Source organism: Odontesthes bonariensis, chromosome 15 (genome assembly GCF_027942865.1).
Source record: "Odontesthes bonariensis isolate fOdoBon6 chromosome 15, fOdoBon6.hap1, whole genome shotgun sequence".
Lineage (NCBI taxonomy): Eukaryota > Metazoa > Chordata > Actinopteri > Atheriniformes > Atherinopsidae > Odontesthes > Odontesthes bonariensis.
The window spans coordinates 18,090,304-18,111,020 of NC_134520.1; the positions used below are offsets into that span (position 1 = coordinate 18,090,304).

Below are 20,717 nucleotides of genomic sequence, written 5' to 3' on the forward strand. Positions count from 1 at the left end.
TTTTTTCACATCTCTTCATGTAAATTAATAATACGTGTACAATTATGATAATCTGACAATTGTAGAGTTTAGAGTATTCCTATTCCTAACTATTTTTATATTATTGGACATATATTCAAAAGTAAGGGCCGTGACTAATACTTTTGTAGTCAACATGAAAGACGGTTGGATACATTTTCTATTAACAATCTCAACTCATTATAGCCCAGATGAAATGATATAAAAATGAACCTGAAACTATGAAATTTGGTTATTTTAATTTTATATACAAATTTGGACTTATTGAGATTTGCATCCGTTAATTCAATTAGGTAAACAAATTATGATGTAGTTATATCATATCATTCCATCACAGACTCGCTTTAAAGTACGACCAGCAGGGGGTGCACTTCTCGGCATAACACCGGCTATAAACATATCCTAGTTTAACGTTTGCTGGCTACAATTTCGCCGGCAGACACAAATACAGTACAATAATATTCAATTGACAAAATACAACCAATAATAATGTTGAATCCTACCTGTGAAAGGTAATCCCCCGACTCCTGTTCGCAACGTCTGTCTCAGCCTCATTAATGGCTGCTCCCTCAGTAATGGCCGCGGCCAGAAAGTCATGGCCGGTCGTAGCCGCGACGCGCTAGCCCTTGCTGCACTAACCTCTGAATCTGTGACGGCAGAGTATGCAGCCAAGCTCTCTGTGACCCGTTCAACCCGGTCACGGGCATCAGAATCGGATATATTGTTTGACTCCACCTGGGCAGCTAAACTGTACAGCAAATATGCACAGCGCCCCCTACCGTAGCCTACATGATGGGTAGCACGGTCAGCAGGCGTGACGTCACTCTCCTGCGCCGCTCAGATTGCTTTTTCATTATCGAATTGTGGGCAGTATTTTGCATGCAGACCACGAAAACGAAAAAGCAATGTCCGCTTTGTTTTCTTTTTGATTATGGCATAGAATGTGCAGTCTTGAAGAAGAAAATTGAAATGCAATAGGATGATTGATTAATAATTTTATTTATGAGTCAAATAATGCAGCCACATTCTTAAAATGAAAAAGCATTTCTGATAATGCATTTGAATTTTCAACTTTTACATTTCAAATTGAATTTTGTTATCTATTTGCTGAGGCATATTTTGAAAATTAAATTTCAAATGTCTTTGTCCTTTTCATTTGAATTAAGTGAAAGAATGAGCAGTCTTGAAGAAGAAAATTGAAATGCAAATAGGATGATTGATTAGCAATTTTATTTATGAGTCAAATAATGCAGCCACATTCTTAAAATGAAAAAGCATTTCTGATAATGCATTTGAATTGGAATTTTGATTACGATTTGCTTCCATAGGAACCATCCACGTGGCCACACATATTTCAAATCATTAACTGGTGCTCTCTCTTCTAAGACGCTGAGGGCTCGCCCACAGGGGACACTGACTGACAGCTCTCAGACCGGCTCAACCGAATCACCCAAGAAGACAAAGCTGAATTGTACTATTTTATGTAACATCTTATATTACTTTAAAACAACAACAGATCAGGAACAAGCGCAGGTCTGTTCTGCTGAAAGTTTATGGACATGAGAGAGGTCGATAAAGTTTTCACTTGTTGGACTTTTCAAGTGAAACTGTGGTAGACTGCCTGCTACAGTGCAATCTGAAAATGACCTTTTTGAACTGTACCACCTGTATATGTAGGGAACAAAGGAGGACGACTATCACTAGTGTGGAGGAGCGAGCCCAAGTGCAGGGCTGGAAAGAGAGAGAGAGGCGAAAAAAGTTGAGGCAAAACATACAGAGTAACACGGGAAACAACTGAAAACCAGGAGTATATATATATATATATATATATATGGAGGGAGTGGTGAGAGGACTGGAAACAGCTGAGAGCTAATCAGCAACAAAAACCAAAGGTCCGTTTCACAAAGCAGGTTTAGTGAAAACTCTGAGTTTATTAACCCTGAAATGAGGGAAACTCTGTTTTTTCTGTTTCACAAAGGGAGGTAACTCAAACCCGAGAAGGAGGGGTAACTCTAGCCTGCTTCACAAAGAGAGGTAACTTAAGCTCTCGGTCAGTTACCGTAGTAACAGACTCGGTCGGGACCAGGTTTTACTCAAGAAACCTCGAGTTTCTTTCTGTCTCCGCCATCTTTCAGCCACACACGCCATTTGATTTCCTCATTCATTCAGTCAGCAGAGCGAGTTCTTCTACTTCTAGAAGTCCGTTAGGCACAGTAGGAGATTACTTTTTTCACGAACATAGCATGTCCTTTTGACAACGATCCCGTGGATGAAGGTGCAGCATTATTGCGCAGAGAAATAAATATTCGTCGGAGATAGTTATCAGACTGCACATAGATGTTTTTGCATTTACAGACAATTATCTTTTTGAGCGGCACCATCAGAATTTTGTTGGGACAAAAGAAAAAAAAGACATAAAAGACAAATAAATATGTGTATGAATAGGCTTAAAAAAGATATATATAGGCCTATTATATTTTATAATATACTTGTGTCATGGGGGGGTGGACTCTCTCCAGAGATTCCCTCAGCCACTTCCCTCCCGGAGGTGGCGGTGCTGGCCACCACCCGTTTTACAGGCATCTGCCTTCTTTCTGTTGCCTCAGTAGAAGTCTGTTAGTTTAAATAGGCTTAATTATTTAACAGAACATGATATAGATGAGAAGACATTATGTGTGTGAAAACAGCATTATGTTGGGAATAAAATAACTGCACAGTCAAATAGCCACTTAATATTTACTTTACAGTGTAAAACATGATCAAAATGAGGTACCTCCATGCCGAGGTCTCACCTGTTTGAATAATGTTTTTATATTTCATCTTAAACTGCTGCCAAGTGCGCTTCTCCCTTGCGGGATTGCACCTAAATGAAATAAATGAATGGGCTACCATTCAAGCAGTTTCCCTGTAATATTATTGGGATTGCAAAGGACTACATTTAAACTTACGCTTTTGTTGCTGCAGCGGTGTTGCACTTATTTCTAAAAACGTGTTGAAACTCGCCGTATGAGCGCATTAAGATTTCCAATTCGAGGTTGGTGAAAAACTTTGCCCGCCTCTTCCCCATTGCCATGGTGACTCGTCGAATCGGGGCTCTATTGATGCTGGCTTTTTAAAGTTGTGGTGCACACGCATAACTCAAGGTGAAACTACTCAGAGTTTTCTACCTCAGAGTTAGATCAACTCAGAGTTCAGGAATAGACTCAGAGTTTGTCAAACCTGCTTTGTGAAACGGACCCCAGGTGTAACTCAGGAGAGGAAGTAATACTCACCAGAATAAACAAGGGGGAAGTACTACAAAATAAAACACAAAGTGACCAGAACACAAAAACCAGAGGACCATGACAGACGTGCCTACAAAACCAAGCATGAAAATGAAAACACCTGCTATTTCAGAATCATCCTCCCAGTCGTCACAATAGTTTTTTTACATGGGCTCGCCTCCACACACAGATGCACTCATCAGCACTCGCACAGCCCAATGACCGACACATGACAAGTGTGAGCGCTGGTCATCCTGTGCCAGTACTTGAACCTAGATTATATATCTGTGGTTGAGAATTGCAACACATTGCAACCACTTTCTCTTCCTGCTGCTTTTGCGAGTCCTCAACGTGGATATGGTGCTTAGGGTTCCTTAGAAAGAGGAAGAACACAAAAAGAAAGAGGGAGAATCTGACTCACACAGAATTACATTAGCAAAGAGGCAGGCATTTCAGGGCAGAAAATAGGATTGAATTAATCTTTTTCAAACATAGTTAAGAATTGAGCCCGGACAATGGCAGCCCAGCTTCACTGCCCCCTCAACACACACTGCAACAAACTATTAAAAACAGCGATTGTGTTTTTTTTTTTTATAACTAGTGGATTAACGTATTCCATTCCTCCCTGTGTACTCACTTCCAGGTGGGTGAGACCCACTCAGTATCGCATCATAACTAAATGCCAGACATATACTCGGCTGGTATCGCTGGAGACACTTGAACAAAAATCCAAAATAATTATTTGTGAAAACAAATCTGCTTGAAATCCACAGATGTTTGCTGTCCTGGACCTGCAAGTTAAAGTGTTATCAGGTCAAAAAAACAAGAAAGCAGATGGGAGTCAGAGGTGACGACCACCCCAGCTGTCACTGTAATCTAGCCAGCTATTGCGAACCCAGAGGCCAGCGGCACGGTCGAAAAATACAGATACAGGCAAAGAGAGGGAAAGGGAGTCCAAACATTAACTCACAATAGCTGCAGTGTTCTGTAGGAGCATAATTAATGAATCATAAGCAGAAAGCCTGCATTGGTGCTTCTATTCTTGGGTGTTTTGCGAGTGCAGGTCTTGATAAAGTTCGATCTTTACTCAAAAAACTGGACAGACGCAATTTTGCAAAAAACTTCAAACCAATGGAAAATTGATATTCTGACTACAAGACGAACCACCCAGTTTCTCTATAAATGTCTTTATCTGATTGTCTGCTTATTAGTTTCTATAAGTCGCACTTAAATATTGCTGGAATTACATATTTCATTTTTACAAATCATCTTCTAATATGAGCCTGACATCTGCCACCCCCCTAAAGAAATCTATGAAGTTCTAATCAGTATAAATATGGTCATTAACAGAACCAATCAGCAGGACAGATAGCAGACTGTGCCATCGTCCCAATCTGGGTGGGAAGACGAGATGGAGGAGGAGGGAGTCAAATGGAGTGACAGCGGTGAAAAAAAAACATTCATATACTAAACCCCTGCTTTATGACTAAATTAAATATTTATGCACACTCTACCCAAAACTCATTTGCCAACATTTCCTACGGAATTATATTCTCGTATTTGCTGATGTTATCACACACACAAACACAAACGGGGGGCCGAGGAAGCAGGAGGACAGAGGAACAGAAACCCCAGTCGTCATTTTGTAGCTCTTTTCGAAGTAATTCAAAGTCAGTATCGCTAAATCACACTGCCATAGCCACCATCCGACTACTGTCTCAGTTTCCAGGCTTTCCGGGAAAGAATATGATACAATTTTGGAAAAGTAAGGATTTTGTTTATGACCGTGTTAACTTATTTGTCCAGTTACATTTGAGCCCCTGAAAAACAGGACACCGTGTATTAAAAAGAGTTATAATTCTCCTTTCATCCCATCAGGAGATGAATAACCTCAAATCCAGCCTGTCTACACTTTGACCTCCAGCCGTTCCCAAGTAATACCACCACTTTAAGACAGTGACTAAGCAAACTAGCTTAACTTGTGGATCAGCCTACAAAATCTCAGTTTGTTTCAAGAGTGAAGGGTTGCTAATCCGCATCAGCCAGAGGGTCCATAGTGTATTCATTTATCAACCTGCGCAACCTGCCACGAAAGAACAACAGAGGCTCTGCTGACCTAGACCACAATTTGGGTGCGTACGACGAGGAAGATTTTAATTGCCACAAATGAGTGAGTAGTTTTATGAGTTCATGATTTCTACGGTAAATGGAACATACGCACACGCTCTGCATATTGTGCAAAAAGGTGAAAATATTCTCCACCTGTGAAATAGGCAAGGACACGAGATGAGATGTAAACATGAAAATAATCATTGGGAATGGATGTTATTTCCTATGTCTATGCTAGGTTAAAGGCCTTTTAAAAAAAAAAAATCTTAATACGACAGCTTTCTCTGCGGTAATTATCGCTGTGCAGTGTCATCCTAGATTTACCCCCAGCTCTCTTGATGAAGTCACATGTCGGAAATCGGCACCTGCATCCAAACTCCCCGCTGACTCACACATGCACTAAAGCGCACACACAAGCAACTCCCTATCAAATAGCCAGGGTCACAGGCAAGGGTCGATGGTGGATGGGCTTGTGAGTGAGAGCAACTTTGTCAACAGTGTGACTAATCCTCCATCTTCCTTCAGCCCTTTCATCTCCTATCTACTCTGTGTACCTCATCTGGCCTGAGTCACTATTTTCACTTCTGCATTTGCTCTGAGAGTTAAACCCCCACAACCACACACTCTCTCTCTTGCACACACACATTCTTCCTGGACTGATCTGTTGCACTTTAGAGGTAAAAGGGGAGCTTGCTACTCGCTGTCTGTCTGTGTATCTAACGGCATGTTAGTCATCGTCCCTTGGTAACAAAGAGGGTAGGTGAGGTAAGGATGAGCTAATGGGAAGAGCTTTTTAGGTTATGTTTGGGCGTAGCCGTCTGGCCTGTTCGAATCGAGTACATCATAACTTTAGAGGTATTCAGGTAATAAAGCTGCTTATAAATGTAAAGTGTAGTGGGGAAGTGGCTGTTTGCCAGTAGAAATGCGATCACGTCTCCCCTTGCATGACACTGTCAGGTAGTGTGTGCTGTAGCGCTAAAAAGAGGGATAGGACGGGAGCAGAGGGGATGGAAAGCTGAGCTTTGTTGCGTGACCAGGAGCCCTCGGTTAAAAATACAACAAGCTAAATAAAAAATGTATTCCTTCTGAGAGAGGAGAGCAGCTTCCTCCAGAGCGGAAGGAGAGGACAGCCGCCTGCACACAGTCCTCCTGCTGCTGCCATTACTGCATTACCTCCAACGCCTTGGACTGCAGTAATCTGATAATAAACACTACAGCTGGCATATACAGATAATGCAGGCTGACATATATGAGCATTTAGGCAAATGCAGGCTTGCTGTATGGTACGGTCATATGGTATTATATGTTATGAGTGACATACACACAACGGCCTTTGTGAATAGCAATTAAAAAATCATGATTAAATTCAATCTTGATCATTAACTATTCATGAAGACCAATTAAAGGAGCAGCTTAGCTGGCAGTGAGGACCTTCTCTGCCACCTTTCTTTAAGGTAGCATGCTTTTTGATGAAGGTTCCCATGAGTCCAGCCCATATGAACATAACAGCATAGTTATTTCCTCTCAAATGGTTAAACTGTCAGATTAAAGGTAGGGTAGGAGATCCTGGATTTTGAGTCCAGCGAAGCTGCATTTTGAAAATACACATGTAAAAAGTCCCAACCCTTTTCTTCACTTTCCCCCCGAAGGCACGCCTCTAGAATACATGAACGCGCACGAGCACGAAGGTGCACGAGCGCTGTTCTGACAGCAAGCATCGATCGTTGCCGTATTTAGTATATGCTAACTATACGTTTAATAATGCTAGGTGCTAGCCAAGCTGGCTCAAGTTTAGCTTCCTGCCAAGCTTCTGGGCGCGTAATTCGTTCACGGAGCAGGGTACGCGCACAGGGGGAAGGAGGGGGAGGGGGGAGCAGATTGCAGTTTGATAGATGGCATCAGTATCCAATCATTGTGAACGGTCCGTTCACAATGATTGGATACTGTTTTTCCTAGATTGTACGTTCTAGAGGCCACTAAAACTTTTCATATTTGTGTCAAAACTTTTAATTAATTGGTTGCAATGGGGGTGTGAAGAGAATTTCAAGCAATATGTAAAAAAATGTTCCAGAAAAAGATCCCCTACCCTACCTTTAAAGGCAACAGGTTGATCCAAGTGGCCAGCCAGCTAGTTGGTAAAAGTCCCCTTTGCACTAAATCCTCGGGCTAAAGTGGCCTTAGGGCAGACATAGCACTTGCCGCTATATCAACTTTTTAACCTATATTAATATTCTCTGAAATGAGATAATAAGACACTAACATTGTAATTCAATACACAAGGACATTAGAAATGGTCTGATACTGTGTGAGAGTAGTTGTTTTCGTGGTAAAGTGGTGACAACGCGCACATATTTCCTGGTCAGAAACTGTTTCAGGCTAATTGTGTTATCTGATAACATGATCAAAAAAAAAAAAAAATTAAATAAGAAAGATATATCTTTTTAAATCAGTTGTGCAGAAATGCAACAGAATTGAAATAACTTTTTTAAATGATACCACAGCGAGAAGGTAAAAAACAAAGAGAATGGTCATTCTGGGCTGATGCAGGCTCACAGCAGGCAGAATAGACCCTAAATTGGATTAAGCGGGTATAGAAAATGGATGGATGGATGGATTATAATGGACTGTATTTGATTATAATTGGACTAAATTGGTCTGTATTCAACTGGACTTGAATTGAACTTCCTTTCTTTTTTTTCCCCACGATGACTTTCATTTTGAAGTGGCGCTTTATGAATAAACTGAAATGAATTGAATCTAATTGAAATCTGCTCCAATTATTACTTCATCAAAAAGTTTGTCAATTTGAGTTCAAATGGCTTCAAATGAAATGAACTGAAACTGTCCAGTTGAATGAATACTGTTGAGTTTTATTTTTCCGATGTAGTCGGCATGCTGTCATTTCTCCTTTTCATCATATATCACGCATAAATGTCAACCTATGCCTGCGCACCCGTGTGTGTATGTGCGTACTTGTGTGTGAGTGTGTATGGGTGTATAAAGGGGTAACCTAAGAGCTCCTGCTGAGCTAAGTGTTTCCAGAGTGACCTGGCAGAAGAATCAATGACAGCGTCTTGACACTGAGGACCAATCAATGACTTGAGAACACTGATAGCATACTTGATACTTCAACACCCAAGCACACACATACAAATGGACTCTGTCCTATCATCATATCCCCATTGGGCTGTGATTGACCCCTGCCTGATGGAGTGCAGGTGGAGTGACCTGGTATTTACCAGAGAACACTGAGTCAATGCCCTCCAAGTCGCAGACACACAACACTGCCGCACTGCAGAGACGGATCGAGGCCTCCATGTAGTCTCATCACTGAGTCTTAGTGCTGGTTTAAGACAATTAATCATTCACCTATTAAATCCTACTTGACAAACAAAGCTTATAAATTGAACGATCTTTCATCGTGATATATGGATCAATTCGGTAAATACAATTCCATAGGATTGTTTAGTTTATAAGTTTTCCAATGTAAAAAAAAAGCAATTCGTGTGAAGTCATCTTGGTGGGGCAAGTGATAGAATGAGTGACGTACCATATACGCTCTTCAGCACTTACTCAGGAAAAAAAAAAGAAAAGAAAAAGATCTTTCATCAAAAAGTTCAAGTTTAAGTTACCATTTTTATTAAAGTGCGCCGTCTCATCTGCTGTGTCTTATCTTTAGGAAACAGTCCAATACCAGTGGTATAGTGGAAAATCCACCTCGCTTTTACGGTCTTATATTTCCATCATTTTCTATTAGGGGCCTTCAATCGACTGCGAGAGACAGAAAATGGAACTGAGATTCTCCCACATGGGACTTGGAGCTCAAGACTCCGGAGACCTTAACGAAGTTTTCACCTTTGTGCAACTGAACTTTGTGCATCTCCGCCTCACAACGGTGAACTCGGACATTGACTTGCTACTTTTCTTGTATCTACGCCAACCGTATTGGCGTATCAAAGACAAGACGCAAGGTTGAAAAGTTCATCCATCTCTCCTTCAGGGCCTAATTGGAGCTGAAGGTCAGGACACGTGTATTTTTCTATGGGTTTATTGTCTTTATGGATCCAACAAGAGTGGTGGATGTGTACGTGTTGTAAAGTTGTAGGTTGGAAAAGAACTCCTCTTTTTCTTGGGATTTGATTCCAATTCAAAACCTGTTATTTTTGTATTTCATGATATTCCCCCAAAACAGATTTGAATGCCTGTTATCTTCAAGTGAGCAGACAGTGAGAGACATATTAGAACAGAAATTAAACAAAACGCTGTGTGACTAAAGCGTTTTCCTCAGCACAACTTTTCCATTTAGTTGAGTTCAATCATGGATTGGAATGGAGTGCCGAATATTTCTTTAAAGCTGAAGTCGGATGGACTGCTGTGTTTACTGGTAATTAGGCAGGACAATAATTAGCTGCGAGCGGAGAACAGAAAAGGGGGGGGTGGCGGAAAGAGTTTGAGGAAGATGCAATGAAACACTAACACAAGCAAAGAAGAGCAACACACACAAATACAATTAAACTGCAAAGATGTGAGAGACGTGTGTGCCAACACCCTCTCCAGATGTTGATGTGTGGACCAGATGGATGCTCTGTTTGGTGTCTGATAACTTCTAATCACAGTTTGGGATGAGAGTGGAGCTGAGAGAGAGAAGATGGAGCAGGACTTTGTTCAGAAGACACTCGTTTGATAGGGACAAACCCACAAAACAGAACTGAGTGCATACTCAGCATCGCATGTATCATGAAAGGGTCAGTCTGCGATCAGTAAGGGGTGACTCACATTGACATGAGAGCCAAACAAAGCTGCATTGACCATCACAGGCACCTAGCTTACAGGCAGTTTCACTGTGAGTATGTGTGTGTCTGTGGCCCGGGCCAGGTGACAGGTTGAGTAGTGCTGTTGTGAAGCATATCTGATCTACTCCTGTATAACATGAGTGCATGGGATTACCACAACATAGAGATGCAGCTAGAATGAGATCTAATACGCGGCCTTGCTTTTCTGCAGATCGCAGGGAATCTTGAGGGGCCGAGTGTTGGTCAAAGGGGGCCCACGACGGAGCACCTTCACTCGGAAAAGCAAAGCAGGCAGTCAGAGAGAATGAAGACAGGCTCACTGAAAAAAAGAACTAGATGAAAGTCTCACACTTAAACAATTCAACTAATACTATGGTGACGTGATAACAGAATTAATAAAATGTGTAATCCCCTCCTATTAACGATGACCATCAGCTCATGGTGGGTTAAAACGTAACTCGCATTGAAAAATAACCACAGTTTCACTTTAAAGATGATGCATCTGCTTCTGACCGCAAAATTTTTCCCAAGGCTTTACGCAATAAATTACTTTTTCATGCAAAGTGTTTGCCCTGAGGTCTCTCCCAAGTGGAGCATAGGTAAACACCTCAGGCTTCAGAGTGGTGCCCTGATCAAGTTTAACCATCTCGACTGGCTCCTTTCGGTGAGAAGCACTCTGAATATCTGTCAGCCTGCTCAGAGCAGAACCACATTTGTAAATCAACTATTTTCTGTGGCTTCATGCCGTCACTTTGCTCTTTTGTTTAAAGTCCAGGAGTTCTGTTTTAATGTACTGGCTTAGTAAGGAATTCCACCTTCAGACTATCCCCTTTAGATTAAAACAGCCTGTCAGATCATCTGTATGATGGTGACCCCCGTGCAAAAGATAGCCTCCTTTTGTCCCAGTGGGTTATGGTCGGAAGTCTTTGTGCATTGAGCTTGTTTTCCAAAGATACCATCAGATCCAATCAGACTGGTGTCTGGGAAATTTGAAGTGATCACCTCAGATTCTTTGTTGTGTTCTTTGAGCCTTTCCCAAGCAGTTTTTGCTGGGCCAATTGTTTTCCTGCGAGGCAAGGCTGCTACTGTACCAATGTGTCAAAGTATATACCAGAATTCAGGTTTTCCTAGCAGAGAAAAACAGAATCATTTACCTTTGGTGTGAGATATCTATGACAAACTTGTTCAAAATGAATGAATATACAAAGAAATATTTACAATGTTCCTGTTTGAGTAAAGTCTCTTAAAGCAAAGACACTTGGAGCTCTACAGTGTTTTCCCCTGCTTTGCAGTTTCATATCTGCTGCTCTGACAGTCCATTCCAGCCCCCCCCCCCCCCCCCCCCACCCCCCCCACCCCGAAGTCTCATCGGGCCCTCCTGAGATAAACAAACAAGAAAACAGTCGTTTGGCGCATCTGTAATCACCTTAGCTATATCCGCTGGAACTGAGGGCTTTTAATTTGTTGCGCTTTTAATTTGTTTTCACAGCAGTTTCAAGCAAATTGAATTTGTTAATTAAAGCAGCAAAATGAAATGCTGAGCATTATTGACGAGGTGCTAATTGGGTTAGTGTGGAAATTGGAAGTCGGGATAAATTGGGGTGGGAGGGGACTAACGAGAGGGTGGAGGGGGGGCATTTTGGGGTATCAATAGTCAGGACAAATCACATTACAGAATAGTGCAAGAAAGGCAACATGCCAAGTGGCCCCATGGTGGCTGCATTAAGCTGTGTGTGTGCGTGTGCGTAGCTATGTGCACACACACGATACAACCCCCACGGCTGTTTTTTGGCAGTCATACACAAACATGGGTAGACGGTTGTACTTCTTCCTGCTTTTCATTAATGACAAGTTAACACAACACTGTGTATACACAGATGTATGCAGCCCAATTAGCAGAAGCAGACACACGCACAGAGTAGCATCCCCCTCATTCAAATGACAGAGAACCTTTGACAATGTGAGATTATATGGGGTCTTAAATGTAATTTCACATGTAAAATACTGCACCTATGACATATTTTAGAGAGAGCGGGAGCGCTTATGACTAATCACACATCTGGCAAAATACGGCGTAGTTCCTCTCAGCTCGTCATTTCGACGATCAAGCAGGGAGGGAGCTATTTGATAACAGACAACATATCGGGCTTTGTCCTTTATCGGTTGTCTGCTTTCAAATAAACATAGATGCGGCTGAATTATCTGTGCCACTTTGCAGCTCTGATATACAACCACAAGTACTAACCTGAGTTGCTAAAGGTTTTAAACAAATACAGAACACGACCATTTGCAACTCTCATAAAACAATCATTCTTCACAATACAGTATTCAGGATATGGAAAATACATCAAATTTGAAAGTGAGACATTTCCTTATTTCATGAAAAATAAAAGCACAACTTGAATTCGATGGCAGCAATACATCTGAAAAAGTTGAGGCGGGGTCAACGAAATGCCAGAAAAGTATTGGCGACTGAAAGGAAACAGCTGCAGACATACGTATGTTGCCACTAATCAGGTTGCTTGGCAACAGGTCACTAACACGATCAGGTATAAGAAGAGCACCTTAAAGAAGCAGTCTTTCAGAAGTTAAGATGGGCAGAGGTTAAGCAATCTTTAAAAGACTTTGACTACAAGTTGTGGAGCGACTTAAGAATAATGGGCCTCATGCAAGAACCGTTCGTACGCACAGATTTGTTCTTAAATCGTCCGTATGAATGATTTAAGAGAATTTGCGCATTCACCAATCTTTTCGTATTTCACGTTTTCTTTCAGGTACGAACAGAATTTACGAGTGATCCAGACCTGTCGTAGGAGTTTCTTAGAATAGTCTGCTGTTATTCAAATCAAGTTTGGTTGACTAATGGATTGTATCTTTAATTACTTTGAAGAAAACATATATAAATATATAGATTATACCCCATAATGATGCTGACATTATTCTGTTTGACTTAAATTATGCACTGATTGAAGGTTAATTTGAATCTGTATATAACAAGGTCAATGGGAAGCGTAACCAGCGGCTGTCTTGCTACTTTTGGATGCCTTAGTGCATCAGGTTCTTGGAAGAGACCGTGTGGAGACAGACGAATGGCTGACATCGCGATTAAGATTCCCAAGGACTGTGCTACTGCAAATATGCAGCTTGCTAGAGCCACAACTCCAGAGAAAAACACGCCGATCAAACCCAATTCCACCACACGTCCAGGTCCTCACTTTAAGAAGAGACTAAATTTCTGCCATTCAATTGTTTTACATAACAACATGTTGTTTTGGGCATTGAACGAACAACAATTTTAAAACCTAAAATTCAAGCGTTTGTACTACTGGGATACTGTGCACACATGGATCGTGTGTAAAAGCTTTTCATAAAATAATGTCACAACAACTACACAAAAGACAGAATAACCCTTAAATGGTGAGAATCTTTTGTCTTTTTTTATTGCAGCCGAGGAAATTGGTTAAAATCTGTTCTGACTGACTTATCGTAAAGAGAAAATGTTGGAGTGGCTTTAGGGAGCAGACTTGCTTGTTAAGGCAACTACACACTGAGAGATTTCAGCAATCTTTACTAGACGCATAATGCAACATGCCACCAATAAGCCGAATACGTCACAAGATTGTTGTCTTTGAACCTCTCACTGAGCAACGCGGGACCACCGATTTGGAGCCAGATCAACTAATCGCATCACAACTCTTTCAGTTTTCCCAGTTTTTCAGTTTGCCTGGTTGCTGCCTGGAGCGGGGGGGCCAGGAGGAGGAGTTGTCCTGCTGGTTCGGGGTCTGTGGTGGCTGGGGGGCTGCTGGCCCCCGGATGTGCCCACTACGCCACACTCCAGCGGAGGTGGGGGATGGATGCATGTGCTGTGCAAGTGTTTGTGGATGTGTTTTTTTTTTTCTTTTTTTTTCTTTATGTATTTATTTATTTATTTATTTCATTATTATTATTATTATTATTATTTCTTTTTTTTTCTCTTATATGATTTATGGGGTGACTGGGTCTGGGTCTGGGTCCTGCTGTCCTCTGGCCTGCTTGTGCTGTTCCTGATTGGGGGGGGGGCATTGCTTCTCCCCGCTGCTCGCGGCCTCACCCACCTGTGGGCACGTCTTGACTCCCGGGGCGCTTGCCCAGGGGCACTGGGGCAGGCGCTGGCCCACTGCGGTTGGCTGTCTGGGGCGCCTGGCCCTCTCGGGTGTTGGGCGGGGCCCCTGCTGGGGGGTTTTGGTGGCGCTCGGGCTCACGGGGGCCGGTAAAGGCGCGCGGCCCATGTCTGGGTGGCGGGGGCCTGGCGGGGCTCCGGGGGGGCTCTGCCCGATGCTTGTGGGGGCTCTGTCCGGGAGCTTCCTCTGCTGTCTTCTGGGGGATTCGTGATTGTCCCTGCGGTGGGCTTCCCGGGTTCTGTGCTCCTTGGGGGCTGTTGGTGACCTGGGTCTGGGGGCCCTCTCGGCCTGCTTCTGATTGCTGGGGGGGGGGGGGGGGGGGGATTGTGACACTATACACTGATATTTAAGCATGGTTATTATGTGGGACCATCTATGTGTATTGCATGTTCATGCACACACACACTCACACTCACACTCACACTCACACACACACATTCATTAGCCCAGTAGCATGCTCACTATGCTCACTAAGCAGTTGTTGTGCTGTCCTGTGGTTTAAGGTCACCTGTGTATTATATGAGATTGCTGCTGCTTGTGTTTTTTTTTGTTTTTTTGTTTGTGTGTTTGTTCTCTGCTTGTCTGCTTACAGGTGCTCCTGGTGCTTCTAAGGTTGGATTCCCCACAAAAGCCGTGAATCGTCTTCAGTTTTGTTTTTACAGGTGTAGCAGCTGGTTGTCGGATTTTTCATTGTTTTTTATGTTTGTCTCTTCATGTTTCTGTTCTTTTTTTCTCTTCTTCGCTTTCCCTCTCTCTCTGCCCCCCGGTCCGGTTTGGCACTATTATCATATCATGTTAAATATTGTAACAAAAATAAATAAATAAAAATGAGGAGTTGATGGGTGTCAAGGGGAGCTTTACATTCATAAAGCTTCCCTTGGCATAGCAAATGTGTTTAGCATAAACGGTATTCAGATTACAATTCTGCTGCCATAATGCTGGACAGGACAAGGGAAATAAGAAAAAAAAACAACTCTTTCAGTTGTGTTTGTGCACATCACCTCCTCCACCCACTTTCCCTCATTCATACTCAGTCACTCACTCATCTACAGGGTCAGTCTTGGCATTAGTATTCAAAGCAGATAACCATTCCCTTGAAACATGCCTCATTCAAATAAACACAGAGGAGTTTTCCAGTTGTTTTTTTTTTCTGCATTATGCAGTGTGGTGGAGTAGTAAGCCTGCCTCGATTGGTAATGACTTATTTCTACTTGGAACATTCCTTACTGGGCTGTGACATCATCATGAAAACGAAAGGAAATGTTCCAAAGTCAGTCTGGTCTTTGAGCTTAAGCACGCAAGCTGTAAAAGGCAGAGAAGTTTGAATGAACGTTGTGTTATTTAAAGACTCTGAAGGAGGACTGCTGGGAATGCGCAGAGTCCTGTGAACTGGGGGAGATAGAAAGTTGTTGTTAAGTACTTTATATGTCCTGTGAAGGATATCTTTGTTTGCAACAATGTTACTGTAACATAGTGATTAATACCATTAATGAACAGTGCTTGAACAGCACTATTAAGGGATTTCTAAGTATGCGTGTTTGTATGTGTATAGTATACATATACATATATTATTATCCTTTATTATTTTATTTGTACAATTCAAATGTTGTAAAGCACCTTTTCACATGCAAGGGAAACTACTAATTACCCTGCCCCTCTGCCAAACAGTCTAGTATTAACCTTCACTCCTTGACTAGCTCATTGACCCCTAAAAGCTACGCTGAGCTGATCAGTGTTAAGATCACCCTTCGGGTATGTTGGCCCAGTGCACTATTAATGAGAAGAATTCCCTCAATTTGCTGGAGATTAACAAGGGTGAAGATGGAGAACTGTTGGGTTGGGAAGCAGACGGACACGGAGGGAGAATGATGGAATAAAGAGAGAAATGACTGAAAGAGTCGGATTAGGAAAGAAATCACAGGGGAATAACAGAAGAAAAAACATATGAGAGAGAGAGAGAGAGGACAAAGGCAGGGAGAGAGATAAGAGGAGTGGGACATGAGCAGTGAGCTGGGTGAGATGCCCAGCAGTGGTTAAATTAGGGAGGTGATTATCGTACTAATTACAGGCCGAGCTGCTTCATTGATAATGTCCCAGCGCTCACCTGACAACGCTCAGTGCCCTATTATCCGTATTGGTGGAAATATCTAACTGTACGAATGTACAGTTGCCGATGGGTTGGTATTAAAGAATGTAAAAAGGTTTAGCGAGGCCCTCCTTCTCCTTTTATTTTAATATCCACATATAGCTTCAAATCACAGCAACTGAATGAATACAAATCCCATATTTACAGTGAAAACTAAAAGAATATTACATATACCGCTACTTCTTTCGAATCTTCGAGGAAAAAACATGCTGACAAATTTCAAACTATGAGCAAGTCTTGCAAACAACTCATTTGGGGGGTATACACACAAAACAATGTTCACATACTAACCCAATACTTTTACAGTATAAATTGAAATATGAATTAATTAGGATTGGAATGGGGGAAGTAAATTATATAAATTATATAAATCATAAGTATATTCCACATACAGATTTGTGATGTGACAAGGCGGAGGAGTCTGTTTTTTTTTTTTAATTTGAGCTTTTATTTGGACCTTTTGTGTTTGTGACACACATCCGTGGCTTTTTGACACAAAGAAAGCTATTTCTTTCTTTTCAACAGGGCTGCAAAAAGCACAAGCGCTCTTTAGCAGATTCAAGTGTTATTACAGTTGAGTGCGGGCTTCATCACTTGTCGCTGACTTTGTCCTCTGCAGCCCGGCTTATCATGAGGTTATGAATCTGTCCTTGACCACCCTCACAAACAGATTGAATAAAGTAAAGCATGTAAAGCTGTAAAGCATTTCCACAAGGTCTGTATTTCTACCTGTAATACCCCATTTGGAGAGGGGGAATTTGAATGCCATTCACGGCCCCTATTACCAAATGTCCTCATCTAAGAGAGTGCACTCAGCAATACAAATCAATCTGAAAGGGATTGAATTGTTGGGCGCCACTATATTTTATGCTGCCAGTAAATATATCTATCTTGTTCATAACAATTTGCTGCTGTGTTTTGTAATCATAAAAAGGATAAGTTTGGGGGGGAGATACGAGAACCGTTCTTTTGAGAGTGCTGATTACAGCAGGCACCATCTGCGTGGAGCCCACAGCTGCCCGCTTCATCAGAATACCTAATATTCCAATGGAGGGCTCTAAATACCTGGCAAGCCCAAGTAGATAGATAACAAAGAGCCTGAGCTTTGCTGACGCTGTGACGCTTTGCGGTAAGACGTGTTGCATCACTTCCTGTTACCTTGCTCGTGCACTGTGGAATTTCTTGCTCCGCTTGGAGTACTGATAATCACTTTATTTCGATCTATAACTTACACAATTTTGCATAGTTAAACTCTATAGCTTACCGTTCTGTTCTAACACACTCCTACAGATCTTTAATCTTTATTCTCACTTTTTAGCGGTGTGTCTGGTTCTCTAGCGTAGCATGGCTACCGGTTCTCTTCCTCCTTCTCCTGCTTTCACCTGCTCCGTGTGTCAGATGTTTAGTTACTCCTCTGCCTCCTTTAGCGATAATGGTACATGTAACAAATGTAGTCTTTTTGTAGTTTTGGAGGCGAGGTTATCTGAATTGGAAGCTCGGCTCTGCACTGTTGAAAATCAACCGATAGCGAGCCAGGCCCCTTTTGCCAGTGTGGAGCCACCTAGCGTAGCTAGCTCCATTAGCCGCCCCCAGGCAGAACCCGAGCAGCCGGGATTACATCGTGGCTGGGTGACTGTCAGGAAGAGGCATAGCTCTAAAGTCAAGCCCGTTGTTCACCATCGACCTGTCCACGCTTCTAACAGATTTTCCCCACTCAGCGACACACCCGCTGAGGACAAAACCCTGGTAATTGGCAGCTCTATAGTCAGAAACGTGGCATTAGAGGCACCAGCGGCCATAGTCAAATGCATTCCAGGGGCCAGAGCGGGCGACATAGAATCCTATTTAAAACTGCTGGCTAAGGATAAACGTAAATATGGTAAAATAGTTATTCACGTCGGCGTTAATGACACCCGGTTACGCCAATCGGAGGTCACTAAAATTAATGTTGCATCGGTGTGTGATTTTGCCAAAACAATGTCGGACTCCGTAGTTTTCTCTGGACCCCTGCCAAATCTGACCAGCGATGACATGTTTAGCCGCATGTCGTCCTACAATCGCTGGTTGTCTAGATGGTGTCCAGCAAACAACGTGGGCTACATAGATAATTGGCAATCTTTCTGGAGAAAACCTGGTCTGATGAGGAGAGACGGCATCCATCCCACTTTGGAAGGAGCAGCTCTCATTTCTAGAAATATGGAAGAATTTATTTGCCACCCTAAAACATGACAACCCAGGGTTCAGACCAGGATGCAGAGTTGTAGTCTTACACACTTCTCTGCAGCTTCCCACCTGCTGCTACCCACCCAATCAATTAACACAAAAGGAGCAAATCCTCTTGTGCAAAAAGAAATTATTAAAACAAAAACTTTAACTGAACAAAAACATCAAACTATTAAATGTGGTTTGTTGAATATCAGATCTCTCCTTTCGAAGTCTCTGTTAGTGAATGAGTTGATTTGTGATCATCATATTGATATATTTTGTCTTACAGAAACCTGGCTGCAGCAGGAGGATCATGTTAGCATTAATGAAGCAACTCCCTCTGACTGTTTAAATGTTCACGTTCCTCGAACCACAGGCAGAGGAGGAGGAGTGGCAGCTATTTTCAGATCAGGGTTACTCATCAGTCCCAGACCCAAGATTAGTTTGAGCTCTTTTGAATATCTGATTCTCAGTTTTTCCCACGCAAAGTGGAAATCCCAGAAACCTCTTGTGTTTGTTGTTGTGTATCGTCCACCTGGCCCTTATTCTGAGTTTCTGTCTGAATTCTCAGAGTTTTTATCCCAGTTAGTGCTGAGTACAGATAAAGTCATTGTAGTGGGTGACTTTAATATTCATGTAGATGTTGAAAATGACAGCCTGAATATGAACTTTAATTCTATATTAGACTCTATTGGATTTTCTCAGAGTGTTCACGGACCGACTCACTGCCTTAATCACACCCTTGATCTTGTTCTGACTTATGGCATTGAGAGTGAACAGTTAACAGTGTTCCCTCATAACCCTGTCTTATCTGACCATTTTCTGATAACCTTTGAGTTTACATTACTTGACTATACAGTTTCTGAGAAGAAATTTACATATAGAAGGTGTCTATCAGAGGATGCTGTAACCAGATTTAAAGAATTAATTCCATCATCCTTTTCTTCACTGCCATGTGCAGACATGACAGAGGACGACTACCTAAACTTTACTCCAGCAGCACTTGACTCTCTTGTTGACAGCACTATAGTTTCAATGCGTACAGCACTGGACAATGTTGCCCCTATGAAAAGGAAGGTAATCAGTCAGAAGAGGCTGGCTCCTTGGTATAATTCACAGCTGCGTGCTTTAAAGCAGACTGCAAGAAAGCTGGAGAGACAGTGGCGTTCCTCTAATTTAGAAGAGTCTCAGTTAGTCTGGAAAGATAGTTTAACAATGTATAAGAAAGCCCTTCGTAAAGCTAGAACTGCTTATTATTCATCATTGATAGAAGAGAATAAGAATAATCCCAGGTTTCTTTTCAGCACTGTAGCCAGTCTGACTAAGAGTCCGAGCTCTGCTGAGCCAGTTATTCCTTTAACTCTCAGCAGTGATGATTTCCTAAGCTTCTTTATTAATAAAATTGTTTCTATCAGAGAGAAGATTGATGGAGTCCTTCCCACTATTATTAGTGATGTATCATCAAGTACAGCAGCTTTAGAAGTATCTTTAGAACCTGATTTGTATTTAGACGGCTTCTGCCCAGTTGATCTCTCTGAACTAACAACAGCAATAGTCTCTTCTAAACCATCAACTTGTGTTTTAGACCCAATCCCAACCAGACTGTTCAAGGAGGTTTTCCCATTAATTGACACTTCCATATTGGATTTGATCAATCTGTCTTTGTTGACAGGATATGTACCTCAGACGTTTAAGGTTGCTGTAATTAAACCTTTACTTAAAAAACCTACTCTTGATTCAGAAGTGTTGGCTCATTATAGACCTATATCCAATCTCCCTTTTATGTCTAAAGTTCTTGAAAAAATAGTTGCAGCTCAGCTTTGTGATCATTTACACAGAAATAATTTGTTTGAAGAGTTTCAGTCAGGATTCAGAGTGCATCATAGCACAGAAACAGCACTGCTGAAAGTTACCAATGATCTCCTCTTAGCCTCTGATAGCGGACTTGTGTCTGTGCTTGTCCTGTTGGATCTCAGTGCTGCATTTGATACGGTCGATCACAGTATCTTATTACACAGACTTG

General features: G+C 42.0%; 1 protein-coding gene across 3 annotated transcripts in view; it reads right to left on the reverse strand.

Annotated features, from left to right (window-relative positions):
* Window positions 1-20,717, reverse strand: part of agbl4 (AGBL carboxypeptidase 4) — a 305,045-nt gene that overhangs the window by 115,348 nt on the left and 168,980 nt on the right. The window lies entirely within an intron of this gene.